Source organism: Sturnus vulgaris, chromosome 17 (genome assembly GCF_052056855.1).
Source record: "Sturnus vulgaris isolate bStuVul1 chromosome 17, bStuVul1.hap1, whole genome shotgun sequence".
NCBI lineage: Eukaryota > Metazoa > Chordata > Aves > Passeriformes > Sturnidae > Sturnus > Sturnus vulgaris.
In genome coordinates this window covers 9918501-9943952 of record NC_142259.1, presented here as the reverse complement: position 1 = coordinate 9943952, position 25452 = coordinate 9918501, and positions in this window count along the sequence as shown.

Sequence of the window (25452 nt, the reverse complement as noted above, 5' to 3'; positions counted from 1 at the left end):
TGGAAAAGGGGGAAGAAGTCAGAAGAACAGTTGTCTACAACAGATCTCATCACCCAGATCCTTCTGGGTTGACAGTGTTTTCCTCTAGCTGTAAAAAACTCCCCCCACTCAGGTTCCATCAGGTGCCTGAGTACTGATCTCTGGCAGGTAAGGTCCTACACTGCATCTCCTGGGAGGAAGCAAAGGAGGGATGATGCTCAGCTGGATTTCTTCTGTCTGTCATTGAGTATCAGTCACAGCATGAGTTAAAATAGGGACAAAATAGGATAAATGAAAGGGAGTGATTGAGAAGATGTGGGCGATGTGACAGACAAGAAAGCTCCTTGCATGTTGATGAGAACGGCATTATCCAGGCGATGGTTGATTTCTTTTTGTCTTGTTTAAAGGGGCAGCATCTTTGAGAAGCCTGTATTTCTTAAAGGATAATAGTTATATTGCAGAAAAATCCCATGTCTTCCTAGCAAATCAATTCTACATTCATTTAACCAAGAAAACACGAAAAGAAAAATACAAGGCAAATTAAAATAACAATTTCAAAAGAAATCCAGTATGGGACAGGAAACCTTCATAGGAGTTGTCAGCCAAATACACAAAAAATGGGTCTGTGAAAAATGGGAACCCATTCTGAAACAAGCTGATATTTTAATGAGGTTTTAACAATCCACAGCATCACAAAAATGGAAAGTCTGCCAGCTACAGAACTACATGTGAGAAAGGCTCTTGCAGCTTCTGTGTTCATCTTTCATCAGAGGTGCTTGCTAAAACCATCACACCGTTCTGCTTTTATAGTCTATGCTTTGTACACATGCATTATTCCCAGGCATTTACTGCAGCCCTGCAATTTGAGGAAGAACATGGAGATCCATAGAAGGAAAATGCGTAGATGGATTTGAAAGCAACCCTTGCTGAAGGAGCCTTAAGGCCTAGGTGTGTTTACAACCTTGACAAAGTTACAGAAAGATGAAAGAGAAGGTGCAGGAAAACATATAATTAAAGTAGCGTGATGTTACTGTGCACTTACAAACTCAGAATGAATATGGAGAGTTTTATCACAAGAGGTGAAGCTCTGCTGTCACCAACTTTCCCATACAGAGGTCACTCAGGCACAGAAAGGCCAAAAAGAGACATCAAAACTGCTTCTAAACAAGGCACAAGTCAGAGAGGAGTCCCATCAAAGGTAGTTTGGAAAGCGCAACAATAATGAACAATTTGGTTATGAAACAGAATACTCTGGAGGCAGTTTAAGGAAGGCACTCCAGGTCAAAGCTGTTGTGATGGGAAAGAACTTTTAAATTGTTCCAGGTTTAAGGGGACCCAATGTTCCTTCTAATTGAGGATTCAGTTCCAGCTGGAGATGGGCCAGTTTAGGATCTATGAAGAGATACTAGCTGAAATTCCAAGGGAGGATAGGAACTGGTAGGTATGACTAGACTTCTCATGCCTTTTATCTATGATCTTGATAGTGAGAGCAACCCAAACCAGACAACTCTGATGTATAGAGAAGCAGCCATCCCACAAGTATTTAGGGGCAATTCCTCGATTCAGGGCTCTAGTGTGAATTGTAGTAACAATCAGTGAGAGAGAACAGCATGAATCAGGGTGCTGTTCACAAAGTCACAGTGTTAAACACAGTTACTGCTGTTACCAGAGTGAGGATCTGCTCTGTAGCATGTTGGAAGGAACCCAGTACATATCATAAGCTGTCCTATACCCCACTGGTACTATAGGGAGTTAATTCTCTCATAAGCCAGGAGCAGCAGTGTGGCTGCACAGTGCCCATAAGGAGGGAAAGTGAAAATGATGTTGATCCGGCAGTGAGACAAGCTGCACCTCTGTGCAGAAAAGACTGCACCTCACACTCCTGCAGTCAGCCAGTCCAGTCCCCTGCTGGCATCTCGGAAATCTGTGCCAGCCTCATTTATGCCCTTCAAACTCATCATGGGAACGTCCTGCACAGAAATCTGCAGCTGTGTTATCCTTCTGCACAAGTTAGAGGAGGTGCAATAGCCCAGAAAAACACCCCAGTACCTTCACCCCACTGCCCCACTGTCCCAGGAGCTGGTAGAACTGCTTTCACCAGCTTTTAGCTTTCTCAGTGTCAGTATCTGACCCAAAATGATACTCTGGATAGTTCTCTATCCTACCACAGATATTTCGCAAATACTCGTCATTGTCAGGCCTCAATTTCCCCTCTCAGAAATCTTTGAGATATTCAGGAGTTAACAGTTTTCTCATGTAGATTATTTCATGGGATCTTCTACTTATCATGGCCAGAAGTGCTCACACAGAGCAAAATGATATCTGCAAGAAATAAAAAACTGGGCAAAGGAGTGGAGGGAAAGCTGAGACCATGGGGTGGTGATCCAGCTTGCTGGAGCCACAACACAGGACAACAGCAGGGCCAGGAACCAGAACCCCAGCCTTCCCAGGGCCAAGCCATCCTTTCAGCACAGATCTCTGCTGGGAGGCTTTGTGTCCATACCAGCGATCTCATTCATGCCCTAAATTAAGTAGGAGATTTCCTGTGTCTGCAGAGATAGTGACAGCATCTTTTGGCTAGCTGGGTGGGGTCCCAGGTATTCTCTTGTCTCAGGTGCCATCCAGAAACATCAAGGATCAGAGTGATCCTGCTGCTGAGTGGCCTCAGCTGTCATCAGTGATGCGATGACTGTTCCTTGTGTGAGCAGGTTACAGCTAAGGAAAGACGAGGTGTGAGGGCTGTGTTTATTTCACTGTATTTTAATGAAGAAACTGGAGCTGCTGTCAGCATTACCCGTGGGTGCATCAGCCACAAATCAACACTTAAATAAATGAACTAAATGACGTGATGTCAACTCCATATTCACAGCAAAGTACTTGGTCAGAGCACAGACTGAGCACTTTGTAATGTTCTGCCTATCCCCAAAATAACCCTTTGGGTAAAAGCCTGAACTAATTAACGAGTAGGCGTCCTGTTCTGAAAGGCAAAGAACTCAGGGGACACAAATGTTAACATTGAGTATCACTGAAACTAATCAACACTAGAAACGTCTTCAAAAATCTGAATCTGGGGTTTCTCATCCTCGCCTCACACCAGCCAGGGCTGCAAACAGCAGAGAAATCTCAGCTGCTCCCCTGGGATGCCCAGTCCCCCTGTGCCCCAAGGGGATATTGATGGGCGCCATCAGAGGCAGATTTTGGCTGGTGCCAGCCCCAGCGCTGGAGCAGGGGGAGGAGGGAGGCAGGTGATTCAGGAGCCTCCCAGCTCTGAGCAGTGAGAGTTGGTGCCAGCCCAGGTGACTCAGGCCCCAAGGCAGGTGCCTGTGACAGAGGCTTCCAGTCCTTCCCATCCCTGAGCCCTCTCCTGGGATGCTGCTCTGGGTCAGCCCCTCAAGCAGTGCCGAGCTGCCCCAGTAGCTGTCCCAAGGAGCACTTTGTCCCCAGCACCAGGGGGATTGCTGTGCCACTTTGGTGCCCTGGTCACTGAGGACAGGCCCTGCCATTTGTCTGGGAGAGCAGTTCCCTCCAGACCTTTCCCATGTGCCATCCATGCATTGCCTCCTGGACATGCACTACACTTCTTTCTGCTCTTCTGGCCTCCTTTGCCCCCACAGAGTACCAGTGTTTCTGTATGCAGCCATATGCTGCTGCATTGGCAGTTTTCTGCTGAGTAGTAGCAAATTTGTCTAAAAATAATACTAATTTACCTTCTTTGGCCCTCAGTTTAACCACTCAAATATTCCACTTTAAGGAGGCGGCAGCTGCTTTGATCTGCTCTAGTGAAGGTGGATAGAAAGTTTGAAGTTTGCTGGAAGGCAGCTGTTTTTTCACTGTGGCCTTCTGGGAAGATCTTGTAGGTAAGGGATGGATTAAAGCATAGGTGATGCCTCTCAGGACCTTAATTAGTAGAGGGAAACACCTTGATTGCTGTATTCTGTGACTGTCTCAGGCAGTTAATACCACCTCTGGGGCCCACTGCTTCTGCACAGTCATCAGAGCAGCTCTCCTGGGTGCAGGGAAAACTGAGTAGGAGTGATGAAGAGCTGAAAAATACAGGAGCCTTCAACTGCACCTACATTTTGGAGGGAGCCTGATGAATTTACACAGTCCCTCTGGGTTTTACAGGCTCTGTCCAAGGAAGATCCCCTACATGTAAGAGCTTCACAGAGTTTGGATGTTGCTCTGCTGACTGTAATTAAGTGCTCCTTGGCTAAATGGTTTTGTTCAGTTTGTATGTGATACTTTTCTGGAAGGCTATTAAATGCATGCTGTTTTCCTAAGATAGAGGCTTTTGAAGCTATTCCAGGCTTTCATATAAAGATTCTTTTAGTCACTTGCAGTAAATAGGAGGATGAATGCCTTTCTGCGAGTGCCATATGAGGCCATCAGAGGCAGATGGAGAGTTCTCAGCACAGCTGGTTTTGTATTTGGTGGCTGGGTTGGTTCCTCCTTACAGAGATTCTGCAGAAGTCCAATGGATTTCACTAGAGACATGTGCAAAGCTGTCCTGGTATCACAAACCCCTGGTGCAGGCAATCAGGGACTTTCCATCAGTCCATATGACATGAGAAATGCTATTTTGAGATACCCCCTCTTCCTCTTACCCAAGATGTCTTTAGGTTTTGAGTACTCTCTGCAGGTCAGAGCCCTTTTCCCCAGACAGGCACAATGTTCAGTCGTGCAAACCCATGGGAAGATGAAGGCTGCTCTGGAGCCCTGTGGCATGAAGGAGACCTCAGGGTATGCATGTGGGCCAGATTGGGTATGTTGGTCTGCCCACAGGTGTCCTCTGTTGAAGTCCTCCTCAGATCTTGCCTTATTTTCAGCTTTGCAGCTTGGACAACCATCAGTCATCACCTCAGCAGTGCCAAGGTCAAGACAGAGAGCTTGGACCAGGCTGCTGCGGTTGCTCTTCTGTTGAATCTTTAGTCCCTGAAACTAGTAACTAAATTAGCCAAGGCAAGAGCTGGACTAGTCAATTAGTTACTGCAAGAAAACCATCCAGGTTCACTTATTTCTTAGGAAGGAACTTCAAGCTCTCTTGCATATTACATATTGAGGGAGCAGATTTCAGAGGAACTTGCATAGCTCATTTGATTCCTCAGCAAAATCATTGTAAATTCAAATCATGACATGCAGGCTGCAAACAGTGATGGGTTCTGAGAAGGAATCTGACATTGGATCCTGGCTCTAAAGTGGGCATGTGACAAATCTCCAGGCATCCCCAAATTCTGATGTGGGAAGAGCTGGTTCTGAATACTACACATAGTCCCCAGTTCTATTAAGGTCCAAACTGAATTTATTTTTTTTTTTGTCTGAATACCACCTCATATATAGCCCATCTACCCCTCACTTAGGGATGCTTTAAAATGGGGATCAAGTTCTCTTCTGTCACTGAGCACCGAGAGGGATTCAAAAACTCAGGAGGAGCCTATTAAATGTTTTAGGGCAGGTTGCCAGTTCTTTTGCCAGCACACAGACTACTACAAATTCTTACACGCACATACATAGTTCAGACTCGCCCTGCGCAGTGACACCAACCGCATTTAATTCCTGTGCATACCATCCCTCTTTGCCAGCCTCCTCTCTGACGCTTTTTCCTTGTTCTCCACAAACACAATTCTAAATTCAGTCCCTGAGTTTCCATTAAGGATGAGCAAAACAGAGCTTTAAACTCTGAAGCTGTTTTAACCCGTTTGCTCCTGGATCAAAGAGCTTCCCAGTTTTGCTCCAACAACTCAGGAAACTTTCCCCTACTGAAATCATGGTAAGAAGAAAAAAAGGAGGACTAAAAAGAAATTAGTTGAATAAGAATAAGGTGGAGTTTTCTTTCTCTGGTGTGGTTTTACTTGCAGAAATGTGAGTTAAAGGAATGATGGTGAGTACAATCTTAGGACTGATCTGAGTCTTCTATGAATATTCCTTTGTAGAGCACACTCCAGTGTATTCTGGTCTGGACTTGTGGCTGGGAGTTCAAGGTCACATTAAAGAGGCTGACAGTGCAGCTCCAATCTTGCAGCACCTGCTCATGCCTTGGCTCTGCTCCTTTTTCAGCAAAACAAAAATTACATTAATAACTATAAAAAACCAAGCTCCTGACATGAGGTTTCAGTTTGTTTTTTGTTTTTTTTTTTTAATCTTATGAAGAAAGAAGCATTAGCTGGGGCACAGGGTAGGTATAATTCAGCACTGATGGAGTTAATCGTGATCCCTTTTCCTATGGCCATCCACCACTGGGCGAGTGTAGCTGCATTGTCCATGATCACAGCACTGTGTTAAATGTGCTGCTCTTCCTGGAGCCATAATGTGAAATACTCAGGGCTATACTAACAAAGACCTTTCACTTCATTTTGTATGTGAAAATATGGAGCTTTTCCATGAGCAGTTCCTGGCCCTTCATGGCATCATGGTGCAGCCTGTGCTTTTCCAATTCACTGAAAGCTTCCTCAGCAGATCTGACAGAAATATCTGTTTTCCAGGATTTGAAATTTTGCTGAGAAAAAAAAAATTCAATGGGCTGAAACCTGGCATTTGAAGGCTCATCCGACGAGTGATTTTCTCATACTGCTCCAGATTCTGCTATCTTCACTGGGTGAATTTCTATTTCCTTGCAACTGAGACTGGTAAGAGTCACCTAAAGAAAGAGTGAAAAAATCTGAGTATTAACTTCAGATCAGGCATGTATTAAATTGAGCAATAACCACCTTGCGTATACAGTCATGAAATACTTATTTCCCCAACAGGGAATTAGTTATTGATAAATCCACGATGTGATGTAGCAACAACTTCCAATGTTCTGTAAGATAAGAGTTATCATTTAATCAGCCAAGAGAACGAGATGAAATGGATACTACATAATAAGCGTTATTCTTGTGGGGGTGCCAGCTCCAACCCAACAATTTTAAATTGAAGCTTGCTTGGTTTTCATCACTCTGATCTGCTCTGAGCTCCGAGCTTTGTGCTCTGGCTCACTATTGCCTGTCACCTGTGTAATCATGGGGTTCCTGCTCTCTGGAGAGGCAAAGAGAGGGTTTCAGTCACACTCTGCACAAACTGGCCTCTCCCTCCCCACTCTGGCTCCTGTGTGCTTTTGCTCCTGCTCCTCCAGCCTCTGCTCCCACCGTGCTGCCTCTCATCCTCCCAGCTGTTTGGAGAACTTACAGAGGCATTCTAAGTGGATGTGTAGCATTGACTGACAAATGGAGGATTTCACGGCATAATTTGATTTCTTTGATGTGAATCTTTTAAAGAAATGGTCCACCAACATGATCCACTTTAATATTTCTTGCCCAATTCACCAATTAAATTATTTTACTATAACTATTGCATGTTTTGTAAGGAATTAACTTCTGTCTCATGCCAAGCAATTGTCTCAAACATCTGCTTGCCTGCCCAAGTTTTGGGTTGCTGCAATGACCTTAATGCATATGCTTCACTGAGACTCCAAAAGTGCTGGCTGGCAAAATGTGAGATACCTGGGCTCAGACCAACATAAGGTGCATGGAAAACTGAACATTTTGCTGCACAAATGCAGAACATCTAGAGCATTACAGGTTTACACCTGTGCAATTACTTTGATGTAGTCATGCTGGAGCGAGGAGAGAAAAAAACCCAATGTAGATGGAGCTTTCAGCTGACAGAGAAAATAAAAACACAGCTTGTGGTTGTGTGAACTGATCTGTGATAAAAATGTTTGCATAAAATTACATGCAAATGACTGGGAAGTACAAACATACCCACAAGAATGTCTGTTCCACTCAGGACCAGAAGCAGAAGTGCTGGAAATGTAGGAAACAAACTTGACCTAAAGGAAGTTACAGGGTGAGGGTGAGAGCTTCTTTCAGGCAAAATCAGTGATAAAGCACTCAGTTACCTCACAGGGCAGGGGATCACCCCATGGTTTGGCAAGTGAACAGTTCCTATCTAGCTCAGAAAAGATTAGGGAGGCGCCCAAATTTTTTTACAGAACTTAAACTATTTGAAACCTGTAGAAGTGCATGTCATGGTGAGTAATTTTTGGGACTTCATCTGCCTATTTGGATGTGGAGGTTGGGATGGGCATTCAAGATACAGCAAATGAGGCAATCCCATGTGTGAGCCATGTGTCCCGTTCACTCTGTCATGTCATGATTATTCTGGGTCTCAGAAATCATAATTCTCTTGGGGAATGAGGACAGCCCAGCCAACATGAACATAAGCTCCAGGTCAGTGCTCATCTACTGAGGAGAGTTGCTCATGTTGCTCATATTGTGTTTCTTGACTATTTATTGGAGGAGACTTTCCCTCATTTTTTTTCTGCAGGTGGCTTCCCCTGTAGAGTCAAGGTGGATCTTGGCTGCTCGTGTGCTAAACTGTCTGATTGAGCCACCAGGATATAACCAGGGTTCTGTATAGACAGAGACAGTATAGTACATGGACATGCACCATTTTAGGGGTATAATTGGTCAAAGATATACATTTTTATAGGTAAGTGTGTGAATTTTTTTTTTAATTGGGTTTCACCCTCATTTTAACCAAAGATAGGAAAAGTAATAATTACAACTTAAATAGCATTGATGCAAAATGACAGCAGTATTTGCTTATCTGATCTTATCATTCCTTTGATGGTCTGGTTGCACAATGATTACAGCTAACTCTGCAGAGGCTGAGATAGCACAATATTGCTCATGGAGGTTATCATCTCACTGCTTCTCATCACAAGCACACTGTCATTAATTACCCAAACTTGACTTTAACCAGGAATACTTCTCTTTAATATATCTTTCCGGTTCCCATATATTTCAGGGGAAAGCATTGACTTTATTGGCAAGAAGGACAAACAAAAACAAACTCTCCTGAGATGTTAAGCACATATAAAAATCCAGATGTTTCCAGCATCAGGGTTAGGGGTTTTTTTTATTTTCCTTTCTTTTGGTCTCTGTTTTCCTGCCAGGCCCACAGGAAAGCACACACAGAATGAAGCCACTCTCCAATGGTAGCTTTGAGGTGCAAGCTCTACAAACAAGAAAAAACAAACACAGTCAAACCCAAGCGTTTTCCTCCTTTGTCGTTTGTTCGGCTGCTGCTGAGACCCAGGCTCATACCTGGGGTAAGAGTTTTTCCTGTTTCTTCCAAGGCCACGCTTCTGTGACCTGGGGACTTCTAAGGCTGGGAAAGAAGGGGCAGGAGGGGGTGTCTCATCTCACAGATCCTTCCTGTGAGATGCTGGAGGGGTGGCTGCCCACGGATCCCGAGCGGGCGTGTGGCAGGGGAGATAACGCCGTGTTTGTCGTACATCTCACACTGCCCAGGGCATCCTTATCTCTCCTGCAAATCGGGGGCAACACGGCTTGTGTGGCTTCTTGGGGAGGCTGGGGAAGGGAAAGATCTTGTGCTCAGGACTAAGGAATTTCCCTTATTATCTGATTAATCTTTAGGACTTCCCTGCCTTCCTTCCCCTCTTCTTACAATCGCGCAGTGTGGAGGCCTGGAGGACTCCCGGGACTTTGAAGGACACGCTGATTTATTCTTTGTTCATGACTGCATTAATGAAGGGCAGTAGTCTTTCCAACTCGGTGGGTTCTCCAGACTTGATAAAACTTGCATAAAAACACTGGGAGGATTCATTGCTACTACTCCTCTGCTTTATTAAATAGCTGCTGCATTAGGCACTCTGCAAAGCATTAGTGCAATTAGTGATCTACATTTATATCAATTTGATAGTGACCTGTGATAAGAGAATGATACCATAGCATCTTGCTGATGCCACTTTTCTTCTCGGAGTGTTATTTCCCAATATCTTACTCCATCCTGACCCAGCAGTAATGAAGTCAATGAAAACTTTTCTTTTGATGTGAGAGGGAGCAGCAGAAAACTCACCCTTAAATTCCTCACACAAACCCGACTCTCATTAAAGTTACTGGAAAAAAATATGTGTCCAGCTTATATATGGAAATTATGCTGATTGTCCCTTCTAGCTGTAACAAAAAGTAACCCCAACAAAACCCAAAAAACAACAAGCAAAATAATTTAGGAAAGAGAGCCTAAGTCCAACAAAGAACATTTTTCCAGTGTATTAAGTAAGTACCATATACTCCATGGTTGTGCTTACTGCTCAGTAGGGGAACTCATTTTCAATGGAGGATAGCAAAGTTAATCCTGTTCTGTTTTCTTTTGCTTACTAAAAGAGCTTGAAAGACAAGCATTTGTTAATTGTATGTACAGAAAATGCACATGCAGAGCTCAGTTTAATCCCCAAAGTTACAAAGATTCCAGGAAAACCAGTTAAAATTAGAGGGAGGGAGAGCAAAGAGGAAATTCCCTTTCTTTTTTCCTTTTTTTTAAATCAAAAAAATTTCAGATTGTGATGGAAAAAATGAAAGTTGAAAAATACCCCTCAGTTCCACTCTGTAAATTTGGGAATTACTGTCAATTCAATGTATTCTGTTTCATTGAGCTCTGGCAAGAAATTTACTGATGGGGAAAATATCTTTATTACACAGGGAATCGCTTGCTTTGCCACTATCAGTTGTGCTAACAGCACCTCCCAAAACACTGCTAGGATCTAACTTTTCAGCCAAGTTTCTTCTGGAAAGTGCTAAAACAGGTTTACTTTAGACATAGGAGTGCTGCCTGGCCATGAGGCTTCCCAGAGACAGACAGACAGACAATGGTCATGCTGTGTGACAAAATGTACAATTCTGCCCAGCAGATATGAAAGGCATCTTGGTGGCAAAGCCCATGGTTTTCTCTCTGAGCAGTCACTGGATGCTGGAACAGCCCTCACTGCACTTCTGTTTCCTCTCTGTCCAAGCACAGCAAGTCACACACCACCAGCAAAAGTGGTATTTGCAAGGCTGGGAGTTCCAATGCAGGGCTCCAAAGCAGCAGAGGAAAGTCACTCCAAATATCTGAGTCACCCCCTGCTCACCAGCCACCAGCAGCGTGCTCTGCCCCTCGGAGAAGCAAATCCTTTCCTGGGCTGTTGCAAGCACGAGAGTGGCTGGAATTCTTAGTCACCTCTCCGTTAAAGTCCTGCCCTGGCGTCATCGATGAAAGACTTGATCTTTTGCCGTTTTTACAGCAGGAACCCTTCTCTCATCACTTCCCAACGTGCCACAGCAGGACAGAGCTATGACCCATCCTCTCATATTTGCTGTTCTGAGGCACAGAGGGCTCTTTCAGAGGCACAGTCCCATTTGGGATTTCTTTCCTGAGACTCGGTTTAGCAGCCATCTGTTGTGCTCTCTTTGTTGACCCATAGTGGGGCACAGGAAATCTCACTTCTCCCAGCCACGGACACACAGTGACCAGTCGCTACCTCTTCCCCAATTTTTTTTTGTTACTTGTCTCTGTGGTTACATTAACTAAGCCCCACTTGAGTCCCTGGCAAGTCCCCTGGCCACCCTGACAGAGAATTGCCTCACAGATTGTCGGTAAGAGCAAGGGTGGGCAGCCTCCAGCACAGCACCTCTCCTGTGCTGGCTTCTCCCTTTGCAGAGCAGTTTCTGAAATCTCAACCAAATGCCCGAGCTGTTCCTGGTGTTTTTAAGAGGAGCTGGTGTGTTTACAGAGATGTTGACAGGCATTGATTCATCTCCAGAGCCAATCTGTGCCTTCCCAGGATGGTTGGTAGAGGTTATTAAGGCATCAACCATCACAAGGCTGGTGGGGATTAGACTGAAAAGATTCAATGTACTGGTGAGCTGTGACATCCCTGGGGAACAGGGGACTGCTGGTATCTTGCTGAAGATTTTCCTTTGGGGCATGGGATTTCTGGTGTTTTCCCCTCTCAGATTGTAGCCCCCAGAACTCCTCTATTCTCACAGCAGAAGAGTTAAAGCAATGGGGAACCCAAGACTGGTCCTGCACCCTACAGGAATGAGGATCCAGGTCTTGCAGGGGCTGAGAGACAGGACAATATTGCTTGTCATGATTATGGTGCTGCTTGTCCTCAGCACACCCACATTGTTGTCAGTAAGCCAACAGGAAAAAAAATTCCCCCAGGTTGCCTGAGTCCCCTCCTCCCAACCACGTTTGGTCTTTAAGCATGTAACTAAATTAAGTCCTTAAAAATCTGTAATTTCTACATATTCACCCTAAACATGCACAAGAAACAGCATCCACAGGAAGAGCTGAAACTCAATCTATTTAAGCATTTCTCACAACAGTCAAACTCAAGAGAACAGCCCAGGAGACTGGTCTCCATCTCTGCAGGGAGGCTGTGGGTGGATGTGTTTTCATTAAGCAATCCAAGCCTTCACAGATCTACAGACCCCTTTACACTTCCCCTTGATTTTTATATTTTTTGCCCAATTCATCAAACCTTTTCCCTCAGTTCAGAGATAAAGGAGCAGAGAAGGGAAGCCCAGCCCCTCTGTGATTCTTCAGCACCTGATGGGGTTCCCCAGGGTCCAGTTCATAAGTTCTTGTCATTATCAGGAGGTTTTGCCCACCCCTGCAGCTGATTAAGGCTTGGCTTGTCCAGGGAGGCAGCAGCCATGGTTAGCTGGAAATAAGAAAGGGAATAATTCCTCCTACACACTTAGAGACCACACTCTGACCTGGTGAGTAAAAGACAATTTATGGGCACTTGGGAGAACTTCATGGAGACCACCTTATCCTGAGGCAGAATCAGAGCCACGCTGTGGGTGGGAGATGGAAGAAAAGTCAGAGGAGAGTGGGAGAAGAACACAGCAGGGAGAATAAGAGAGGATGAAAGGTTCCTAAAATCATTTTAAAAGATCCTTCTTACTCCCTCCTTGCTGACTATTGGCAGTGCAGGCTGGACACAGGCACTTGGCAAGGCTCAGTCTCTGGGACACACACAACAGGGACCTACCCCTGCACTGCACACACTGCAGTCCTCCCACCCACTAAACCTCTCCAGGGCTCTCTCTGGGTTTGTTTCAGCTTGGAAACCCACCACACCTCTGATATCATCCCCCACTGGGGCTTGAATTCATTTCAAGTTGACTGGCCCAGCACAAGAAACATTATTTTTATATGTATGAGGTATATCTATGGTTCATAAAACACCACACAGGACTGAAGTGGCTGGAGACTGAGTGATAAACTGAGGCCAAGCATTTACACAATTGGTTCCGAAAAGGGATTTTTATTGATTGAATACATCATTTTTTCCCATTATACTGTTGGGGCTACTTATGTCAACTCTGCTGCATAGATTGAGGCTCCACATATTACACAGAACTCAAGCATGGAGACCAGAAGGAAAATTAAGAGCCAAACTAATTAATACATCCAGTCCTGTGTTTATTAGATGCCTTTTGAAATGACTGCTTGTTGCCTTTAAAAAAAGAATTGAAGCTCAGTTACTGAAAGTCCGTGAAATCCTCACAGTCTAGGAGTGAATTATTAGTTTTTCTTGCATGAAAACTCTGTAAAACATTCGCTTCATGGCAATTGATGAAGCATTTCAGCATGTCTATTTTATCATCACACAGAAAGAATCCAAGAACATTTTACTGCCCACTAGAGCCTTTGTCCATAAGAAGTGAGTGTTTTGTTCCAGCAATGATAAAGACCTCCTGTATAGCTCTTGTCTAGGACTGCGCTTTGAACTTTAAAATTAACCAGTGTTGGTAAACAGGAAACACCAGATTACAGTTTAGCTCGCATTAAATTGTTCTCTTGGCTTTTTTTTTTGTTGTTGTTTTTACGTTTTAGGCAGGGACAAATAAAATGTTGCATCAAAGCTGAGGTCACAAATTGTTTATTTATTGGGGGCATTTTGCACTTTGCATTGCAAGCTGCTGCAACTGAAAGAAACATGGGTTGGCACGAAAAGGGGAGGAGGAGTGAGAGCTATAATGGAAGAAATGTTACCCAATAATTAAAATTCAGTGGTACTGTAAATCCTAATGGAAACAACAATGTGTCTTTGTGTACAATTAACTCTGGGCTCCAGTTCATGATAAAAATTCTAGCTTGTAAAAAGCCTTGACCTCAATACTGAGTGCTCAACAGAGGTTCACAGATCTGGCTTTAAAAAAAAAAAAAAAACTTTCACAGAGAGGGAACAAATAATAGCTGGACTTGGTCCCCTAAATATGCTCCAATTATTCAGGGTGGTTGAAGATAAGATACAGGAGAAGTACCAAGGGGAAAATAGTCCAATAGCTCACAAAAAACTACAAAATGCTGCTTGATGTCTAGAGTGAAAATTCACCCTCCCCCTCCTTGTTATGCCAATCCTACATTCTGCAGGGCACCCTGTGTGTTAAAGTCCTAGAAAATCTTTATTATTATTAGTTTAATACTTTTTTAAATGTTAACAAAGCAGACAAAACGAGTTGTTCATTACAGTGAGTGACTGACAGGGAAACATGGGGGACTATTCATTAAATAATTACTACTTTTAGGCAGAAAAAGTTACTGTGCTTAAAAGGGGAAAAACAGTGCAAAATCAAATTGTCTATTCTTTTTTTGGTGGGTGTGTGTGGAGGGAGTAATGTCTCATGGAAAAGACAGTTCTACAAATGTCAATCAGTTTGACAAGCAATTATCAGCCTCAAGGAAAGGACGTAGACTGTGGGTAGAGCCCCCCAGAGCAGAGTAGCTCAGGTACTGTGCCAGGTGATAGTGGGCACAGTGGAACTTGTCTGGAAGAGCAGATCTACAGATCATCTGCAAGCCTGCAGAAACAGAATCAAATCTCCTAATCAATTGTACTTACTTTTGTAGAGGACTTTTTTTTTTTTTTTTTTGGTTCCCACCACTTCTAAAAATGGAAGGACAACACAGAGCTTTATGGAAGGAAAATGAATTCAAAAAGGTTTTTTGGAAGTACTTTTGTCAGGACTTAGACTAGATCCATACTTAGGTTTGGGATGTTTCTCTGCAGCAGTGAATCCAGCAGCTGTAGCAGATGCTTCCTCTAAAGAAGGTGAGAAACAGGATTGTCAAAAACATTAAGTGTCAGAAGCTCTCAGATCCAAATGCAATTATAGAATCCTAGAATCATTTATCTTGGAAAAGACCTCTAAGATTATTGAGTCCAGCTGTTAACCCAGCACTGCTAGCTCCACCACTAAAACACGGCCCCAAGTGTCACATCTGCTTCTTGAATACTTGTTTGCTCCTTAATCTGCTTGATTGTCCCCACATAGGCATCCACATTTTTGCCATTATAAAAATAGTGCCAGAATCAATTTTTAAATACCTGGGGGATAAAATACCAGAAATTCCTCCTTCACATCCTTACACTGTAAAATAGAGAAAGGCTCTTCACCTCCCTGGCACCGTTGGTCAGTAACAAAGTACTCAAAATAGGGAGCTGTGAGCTGCTTGTGAGAGTAACTTACAGCCCCTTTCAACGAGAGCTGTGGGTGCTCAGATGTTTGATCTCAAGGTTATTTAGGGGGTGCTTAAAATACAGATACAGCAGAGAGATGTGATCTCTACGCTTGTGGAAAGCCATAAAAAGAAACAATTCTGCATTTCAACCACTATCTTTTGATCCTTAACCAGAGGTAGGTTTGGGAAGAAGCTTGCTTGTGTACACTGCAGTGTGTTAGCTCTTGGCATCAGGTGGGTCACAGAAGGAGCAGAGCAGCAGTAGCTGTGATAGAAAAGAAAGAAAGCTTAAAATGAGTGCAAGTGTGGGAAAATAGCACTTTCATGCAAATAATCTCTACAGTGAAAAACTCCATCTGCTCTGGCCCTGTGCATTTGAACTTATTTTATGTTGTACTGGAGCGTGCAGATTCTCTGGGAAATTGCTTAAAAACAGAAGTCCCAGGCTTTTGTGTGTCTATACAAATCCTTGGCATGTCACTTAACTCCATTCTCACCTCAGCCATGAAACACCACTGCAGTTGGTGGGAATCCTCGGGAGAATCATTTCCAGGGAGAAATGGCATTGGCATTTGGTCCATTTTAGGCAGAACAGGAACATGTGCACTCACGTCCCAGACGGCTGAGCATGCTGAGAGCTGGTGACAACAGTGACAACCAGTGCCATAAGTCTTGCTGATCCCAGTGGGGCAACAGCAAGTCCTTAATCCCTGTGTTGTTTCCAAGCTTCCTGTTTTGAAATTGCCATAATTAAATTCTAAAGACTGAGAAAGCACCAATCGAGTTGCCAAGTTTATGTCAAGCTTTATCAGCTGATCTCATCATAATCTGGTAAATAGCATATCATGAACATCAAATCTAATTAAATCCTCTTGAGATACGGGTTAAAAAACAGACACAAACAAGAATCAAACATTTAAAACCTGCTGCTGAACAATCAAAGTTAATCCACAGGGAGAAGTGAATTTCCTTGAAATCTGGACAAATAAGCCATCTATGTTTTCCTTTCCCCGGTGGCTCACGGTCTCTCTGGCACACACAGTTAGAAGAAAAATGCAGTTACTGGGGTTTAATTTTCAACACAGATCACATGAAATGCACCTTTAACGTCTGGCTTCTGAAGTAGAATACAGCATGGGGCAGAGGAGATATATTTTATTTTTATATACGTATATATTTATCTCCTTACGTATTACGTATGGTGCTGACCATACGTAAAGGAATGCTCTCTATTCATTGGAAGCACAATGAAAACAGCTCTAGTGTGGGCCCAAAAAGGCAGCAGTGATGTTGTTCTGAAGTCAGTGTCTTGATCATGACATTATCTGGCAGGCACCTTTCGAAACACCTCTAATGCACCATAGGTGTCTGTGTGTGTGCACAAGCCCTTAGGGCTACACCTATGCTGCTAGTAAATTAAACAGTGGCAGGTAATATTCCCAGGCATTGGAATTTGATAGTCTACATTGTTAAATTCCTAGAACCTGCCCTGGCGCATTTTTGACCTGAATCAATTAGAGTTCTCCCACACATGTCCCAGGAATTTAGGAGTTAGCACAGCCAGAGACCATTCCCAAGAGACGCCGTGACTTCAGTCATCGTGTGTGGTGACAAGAGGATTTGATATTATGGACATGGCTCGTTCCAGGTCAGTGGGCCTCACTGCCAGAGAACACTAATTTTTTAATCACAGCTGTTGCCTCGTCTTAGCCCACATCAGCTCTGAACTTAATCTGGATACACCATAGGAGTGCTCTACCCTGAGCACATCACATCAGAGCTGTGTGAAAGGACAGCTCAGGACTTTATCTGCTGGCTGACTTTATGAACCACAGCTTTCCTACACACAGGCAGGAGCTGCTCTTAAATGCAACCTTTCCAATCAGTTCCATTAGGTTACAGCAGAGAGGAACATGGTAAAGGGCCTCCTTTGTTCCCACCCTTCCTTCTTGATGTGAGCTAGCACATCCCTGGTCCCTCTGATAAACAGCAACAAGTTGATGTTTGCACCTCCTTCAGTCCCTCCAAGAACTCATTCAGAAAAGCATGAATTCATAAGCAGTATAATTTCACTCTAGGAAAAAAAAAATAAAAAGCTCTCTTTTCACCTCCAAGGTTAAAGTAAAAATCAAAGCTCAGAATGGATTTGCCTCAAGTGAAGAGAACAGCCCCTCTGATATGGGTTCAACCCATCTAGCTTTATGTATCTAAACTAAAACCTCACTTTCTCAAGGCTTCCTCTGCAGGCAAAGGACACCAGAAGATATTTGGTTCATCTCAGACCTAACTTGTGACTCTACTAATACAAGGAGCACAGACCATCAATTATCATCATTTCAACAGTTCAAATTGTCTTTTACCTGCAAACCTGCAGTGCTTCTTGATCTGTCCACTTTCTAAATTGCCTTTCAAGTGCCTTACAAGCCTCACCACTTGTCTGTATTTTCACAGGAAAATAAAAAGAAAATTAACCAGTTGTGTCCATGTCAACAATAGCAAAAGGTATTTTGCTATTAACTCAGATCATAGTTTTAGACCTGATTCAAAATATAGTTTCTGTTCTCATGATGAAAAACCCTAAGCTTCATAGCACTAAGGTCACCCTGCTGAGAAAGTGAAGCAGACCCCTTGCAGAGCAACTGTTCATCATAAATAGTTCATTCCCATATCTGTAATTTCTCCTAAAGCAATGCTGACTGGCCCTACTACTTACTAACTTCACAGCTATTGCCAGGATCAATGCTGGACTAAGGAATTCTTCTCCTGTACAGGCTTTAATCCACAATTCTGTATGTTATGATCATTTAAAAACTCAGAGCAAAGATAGGTGTGGATGGATGGATGGATGGATGGATGGATGGATGGATGGATGGATGGATGATGGATGGATGGATGGATGGATGGATGGATGGATGGATGGATGGATGGATGGATGGATGGAAGGGTGGATGGATGGATGGATGGATGGATGGGTGGGTGGATGGATGGATGGATGGATGGATGGATGGATGGATGGATGGATGGATGGATGGATGTGGAAGCAAGAGCACAAGAACAGCCATCTAAATTTGCATCCCCACCAAGCAGCAGCTGCAAGGGACCTGCTGCTTCCAGCCATATGGAGGAATGTATCCCAGACACTTGTACAGCCCACTTAAATATCATTGTGATATGGATTTAAATCAAACAAACTGCAGTTTGTACCTGTGGCATTTAAAATGTGCTTAAAAGTGGATTTTTCTTCCCTGTTCGCTGACTGCATTCCTTAAAATAAAATTATTTCTGTTGCAGAATCTGAATTAACCTGTCTTTGGAAATGCTTTAGTACAGGATGTTGTGCAAAAGTGGCAATTTGTGATCCTTTGCCGTTTTGTAATACTGTGACTGTCCTGGCCCTGTTCTTCCTCCCTCTCTACATGTCACACTGCCAGTCACTCCTACAGCACAGCCTGTGTTTTGGCAGGCTGTGTCCTCAAAGACCACCCATCATTCCCAGCATCTCCATTAGGAAAGTGCACCTTTAGTTCACCCCCTTTTCCATGAGCTCTGCAGTCCAATGGGCAAAGGCAGCTTCAGAACACGACCTTGCCAAGCTTATTTACAGAGAGCTAATGACAGAGAAACAATGGCAACGAGGAAAGGAAAAAAATCAATTCACCCGGTCGTTTGGCAAGGAAGGAATACACATTTCCATTCTTTCCAAGGTTTTGCTTTGGGTCCAGAGGGAAGAAGGGTCTGCTGTGTTCAGTGGAAATAAAACTGCTTATGTAGCTGAGTATCAGAAGAGCCAGAAAAACCGGTGACCTGTGATGTCTTTAAAGCAAGATAATATTTAACAGCTTTAAAAAGGAAAGAAATTTTAGTCTTTGAAGACCAGAGGTAGCAAACTATATTATCTGTCAGTGCTATTATTAATAGTGAAAAATAACATTAACACCTTTACAAATTCAAGCACAGCTGATGATCAGCCTTAGCTGATCACTTTTTTGCTGACTGGGTCTTACAACTTTTGGGCTGAGCCTACATGTCAGTCACCATGAAGTTGTTTATCAGGAGTTGTTTACCAAGTGTGTATCCATTCCTTCACTCCCTTCACTCACCATCATTTTAATGGCAAGACAAAGGCACAGGATGAAAACTGTACCTTGACACTTCTTAATTTGTTGCAGCTTTGATGCTGGAACAGTTGTCCCTTCATGGTTCTTTTTCTCAGACACTCTTCTTCCTCCTTGCCAGTGATGCCTTAATATGTGGATGTGTTTGGTACCCTAAGGGCATGCACCAAGTGCATTAACATCTTTTGGAATCTTGCTTGTACAGCCAGTTATTGGTGATAAAATCTTTCTGTTCATTGTACAGGATCTTTTACTTCTTTGCAACTGATTACATTTCTGCCTAACATGTTGGTGGGTCTCCACATTTTGAAAACACCAATCAAGGCTGAAGTTATACACAAGCAGTGAATTTTCTCTTAAGGCATTGGAGGTGATGCTCTTTCTCAGATGCACTTGTTGAAACTCAAGATTTTCCAACTGTTTCAGCAAGGATCAACAGACTGCAGCTACTCCTCTCTGTGAACACAAACTCAGAGTGGCACCTGAGGCAGTGTTTGCTTCCTTTACACTTCCCTTACCTGTGGCAGCTCCCTTGGGGCTGGCTGTGGGTGACCCTGCTGACACAGGGAGTGATCCTGGCTGTGTCCCCAGCCTGTTTATCCCTGCCACTCCATGCCCTGCCTTGCAGCCCCCCATATGACCAAGGGAGGGTGGGCACAATGGCCTTGGGCCCCTTTTGCAAGGGACCAGATGGGATTTGCCAGCTCACACAGCCTGGGTTGAGTTCTGGCTGCCTTTAAAGAAGGTACCAACATGAGGTGCTTGGCTTCAGGCTGTCCTTGTGGAGTCTTATCTCAGCTAAACGTAGATAAAGCCTTTGGCCCAAGGTGGAGCAGGATTTGCTTCCCTTGGATAGTCTGGAGAGATTCACAGGAGACAGAAACATGCTGGAGAAAAATACAGCTGCTCACCTCTCATGCCCACCAGTGTAATGTACTGGTTTTAAAAAGCTTCTTCAAGAACATAAAGCTTGAAAAAAACACCATCCTTCTCCAATAATTCCAGCACGTCTCAGTTTGCCTTTATTTCTCCTGCAACCAAAATATAAGAGCTTTTAGGACCAATAATATCTCATCTTCACTGCAAAGACTCCAGTAAGAAGTGGAAGAACAAGATGTAAGGACACCTCTTCCAAAGAAGTTTGTAGTCAATAGAAAAATCGCAGTGTTGTTCAAGCATTTTACTTCACACAGAGGCTGAACAGAGTATGAAAATCCTGGTACTTCAACCCTCTACAAACACTTTTGAGCTCTTCATGTCTCTGTCATTCCTCATTCCTGTGTCTCAGTAAGAGCCACGTCACCTTTCCAGTTCTATATACTTCCAATTCAATTTGTATTTTCTTTGGTTAGCACTTCCTCACTCATCTCTCCTCCCTGACTCTCCTCTCCCTTCTGCCTGTTTCCATTCTGATTTCATCTTTTGGGTCCCTTCATCCCCTGACAGATGCCAGGGGCCATCAAATGGAATTTGTGCTCAGAGTCCTTTCCCCTTTTCCCAAGAAAAGATGCTTGGGTTTGGGCAAACAAAGCAGCAGAAACACACAGAGTGCAGCTTTGCAGAACAGGCAGCTCTCCAACAACTCAGGGCTGCGAGCAGGGGCATTTCTCCAGTACTGCTTCCATTAGGGCCACAATTCCTTCTGTTCCTATCTGATCTAACATCTCTTCAGGCTGGGGGCATTATCACATTTAATAAGTCATTATTCACAAAAAAATGATGGTAGGATCACAAGAGACTAAGGCCAAGAGAAATAAATGTTCTTACTTTTGAGGACAGACAGGTACAGAAGTCCAGATTCAGGAAACCTGGATTATCCAATCCCACTGCTCCCACAGTCCTGGCTGGAAGTGCCTAACTCCAGTCCAGCCAGCAGTCCAGCATGATATCTGGGTTTCCAAATAACCCAGGCAGTGAGGGGACTGCCCTGTCTAACCCAGCTCATAGCTATACTTCTGGACCTGCCCACTGCAGCTGTAATGAGCTGGGGTAATACCAAAAAAATGGAACCAGCAGTTTTTCCTTGGAGCATTTCGGTGACAACACCGATTAAATAATTTACTAACCAACAGGCGTCATTATTCTAACTAACTAACTAATTAGAAGGCAGAACTCTACCTAGTTGGTAGGTGACTAAGGAAATTCATAACTTAGAGATCTGGCTAATACCATCCCAGAGAGACCTTACCTCAGCTTCACAAGATGAAGTTCTAAAGGCTCAATATAAAACCTTTTACATGGAATTGTAGAAGGAATTCTGCAGTCTGCTGACTGCTATTCAGATGAAAAACTGGATTTGAATGACTGGTTTGGGATACATTAAGATTGCTTTCCAGAAGCTGTTGTATCTTGTTAGCTGACATCTCACGGCTGCCTCTCTGCTGTGGCCACTGGGAGCTGCACACAGGTTGCAAGGACCCACCACTGACAGCCCCGTTGAAGAACAGATTCCCTTTGAGCTCAAGGCTCAGGCAGGAGTCCAAGACAGGCATGACCCAGGGTCCCTCCTGGGCGGTCATGGCAGCAGATGGCAGCAGTGCACATCACCCCTAATGCTCATGGAACCAAGGTGGTCCTGCTGGACCATGGCCATTTCCCAAGGAACAAAATCAATCAAGGTACAAGATCTACCATAATCATCCTCCAGAGGCCCCAGAACCACTCTGCCATTTGATGCAATTATTTTTTCCACACAGCCCTCAACATTTCACAAAACTGGAGGCAAGACCCTGTTCCCCAGTGCTGAGCACTTCTGGTGATGACTGAGCTTTTGGGTGTACATCAGCAATCACAAGAGTGGATAAAACCTCCACAATTGAATGGTTCTGCTCCCACATGAGCACTCCTGGATGCAGGGACTCATTTCGGGCTCTGCCTGGAGTGCTGAGCTTTTGTGAGGTAAATGAAAAGGCAAGAGCCAGCCAACTACCAAGGGCCACCAATGTAAATGCAAGCAGCTCCAGGCTGAAAAACAAAGGACGGGGAAATGAAAAGCAAAGCTGATGAGCCATCCTCAGTATTAGCACTTGCAGTTCACTTTCACCTCCTGAGAAGATTTAAGGTCTCAGTGACAGATGTCAGTCTCAGCTCCCCTGCAAGAGGGAGTTGGCTTAAGTGGTGTGTCAGGAAAGGAAGGTAAGAGGGATTTTGTTTCATTTTTTTAAGGATTAAAGAAGATTCTGTGTCTTTAACCTTCAGGATAACCTTGTTTCAGTCTGGTTCTCAATGCTGGACTGCTCCTTGATGAGCTTTTTATGCCTGATTAATTAGTACACTGAAGGAAAGTGGGGGCTGCTGTGTTTAGCATCTTGTGCCTCCTTCTGACTAATCCACCAAGCAGCTCTACAGCTCGAGGGTCTGCAGTTGCCTCTTTCATGCCTCTGGTGTGGGGTTTCATTGCCTCTTTCTACTTTTTGATTGTATGCTTCCTATTGATTCAGCCACATTTATTGAGGGCTAGATAGAGACCAGTTTAATTTCAATTTGTAGGCTTTTTTTCTCCATTACTACAAAACTTTTCAAAGAAAAAGAAGATGCAGATGCAGGAGTGAATGGTTCAGATTTATGGAGCACTATCTTCCAAAGAGTCACTTTTACAGTGCTATTGATGACAAGAAATCATAATTTTTTTGGAAGATAACTTTGCATATGCCATTATTGCCAGTGTGTGTGCAATCAGGAGAAAAGCACTTTTGTGGGCCTTTAATTTTTGGAAATGTGAACCCATAATAATACAACTTCTACTAAATTATTCTGTGTCCCAGTTTTCCCGGGGGGGTGGGCAGGGAGGAAATACTAACCCTCTTGGTAAATCACTTTCAGCTCTGACAATAAAAAGTGTTGGATAAAAGCTAAGCAGTATTACCAGGGATAAAAATTAAGACATCTTTCTGCTCAAATAGTTTTTTGGCTAAAACAGGAAAAAGTAAAACTACAAAGTAGATGTGAGTGTACAAAAAAATATATTTGACTACTGGAGTGATGGCTTGGTCACTTTGTCACTCTCTAGGAGTCGTGGAGCAGTCAGGTCCAATTCATGGGGAAGAAATGGTGTGTGAGTGCCCTTGTGCAGCCTGCACACCCCTGGCCATAGGACACAGGACAGCCATGCCCTTGGTCCTGCTGTGTCACCTTTCCTGTCTGCAGGTCGGGTGAGGGCTTTGCCCTCGATCACAGAGGAGTTAATGACTGAATGCAGCCATGCCTGGGTGAGGCTCTCCAGGCTCCCAGGGGAGCAGGCAAGGTGAGCATCGCCCCCCTGATCACTGCCCATGAGTCAATCAGTTCATGTTAGCCCCAGGGTGTGCCTGAGAGCCAGGATTCGGGTGCTGACAGGAGGGGAACAAATCTGGGTTTGGATAAAAAAAGGAAAAGCTCCTTTCTGGGGCTGTAACCCCATAGTTACAGTCCGTAGTTACAGCTCTTTTCAGGCTGATTCTGGGCTTTGGGGATGCTGCCCTGTCCTCAGCAGGAGAATTCCACAGGAGCTGCAGAGTGGCATTTCTGTATTCCAGGGAAAAGCCTCCTTCACGGCAGCATCCTCAGTGCTCAGGTGCTTTCCTGAGTGCATGATCTGCTACATTCAGAACTCACCGAGTAACTAAACACTCAGACAGCCAAATTCTCCCTCCTGCTGCAATTCCAGGCTTGGAGCTGTGGGAAATGGTCTGGAGAGGCATGTAGTTCACCTCAGTTCCCAAAGGTAGGATCAGGTCTTCTTATGGGGATCCTTTTTTGTCTAACCTGTTCTCAAAATCATTTGGTGATAAAAAACCACTCCCTGCCTGGTGATCTTCTCTGGTGCTCACCTGGGCTTTGATTCACAGAGTGGTGAATTCCCCCAGTGTGATGCAAGAAGAGGTTATATAGAAAATATTCCTTTTATGGGAGGCATGGTAAAAAAAATACATGCATATCTCACCTGTCTGGTATTCAGACACTCAGTGACCCTGGGTAACCCAGAACAGGCACTTTAACTGTAAATAACTTCACAAAGTAACAAGAAATCAGCCCCTCTGTTTTTGAAAACTCTTACAAAGCCTGTTTTAATAGATTGCATTTCAAAATAGTGTCCTACTGGTTCAGTGACACATGTAGCCCTATTTCACCAGAGAGAAGTTCAGTGCTCGGCCAACCCAGCTGGGGAAGCTTCAGTTCAGTTTAATTTTGTTAAGGGAAAACTCATTTTTAGTATCTTTTACCTCTGAAGTACATGACTAAACCTGCATTTTTTTCCCCTGGTCACATCCTATTCCTTCTGGAGAAGCTGAACTGGGAAGGCCCCTGGAAACTTTCTGCTGCACTGGAGGACAGGAGGGTGCTGAACTTTCCCAGGCTCTGCTGAAATATGGGGCTCCATGAAACAGGATGCACGTGGTTTTCCATCCTCTTACCTTGGGTTACTCTGAGACATGGCCCAGTGAAGAGTGACATGAACTGGGGTGCAAGGAGCACTTCCTCTATCAGGAATTCCTCTGTTACCAGCAAATAATAACTGTCCCTCCAAAGTATCAGTTCTGAGCCACTGCTTGTTGCTGAGGAAATGTAAATGCCATTACACAGAGCATGGGTGAGACACTAGAGCACACGCTGTGTCTCTGCCATGAGGAGAGGCATGGCACAGAGCCTGGGATCACCTGGGAGCCTCCTCCACAGGGACAGACCTGGAGGGCTTGGTGCCTGCCTTGCCCAGCAAAACCCAAAAATCCATTAATGGTACAGTCTAGCACATGTAGGCTGAAAAATAACCACTGCACAGCACTGCAGAGGAATAAAGGGGTCATGGAGGATGTTGGGCTAAAAATTCCAACAGTTTTTTCTGTAAAGAACAGCAGCAAGCTGGTGCCTGTACTCCAGGAGCCCCATCAGGCCACGTTAGCAATGGCAAGAAACTTCCTCTTGCAATGTATTTACTCGGTGAGCTCAGAGCTGTAGCACTGGTGACAGGAACATGTGCAGGGTCACAGAGATCGCTCCTCACCTTTCAGAAGGGGGTCAAACACGGAGCTGAGCTGCAGTGGCTGCACAGGTCACTGCCCGTCAGAGCCTCCAGCTCCCATTT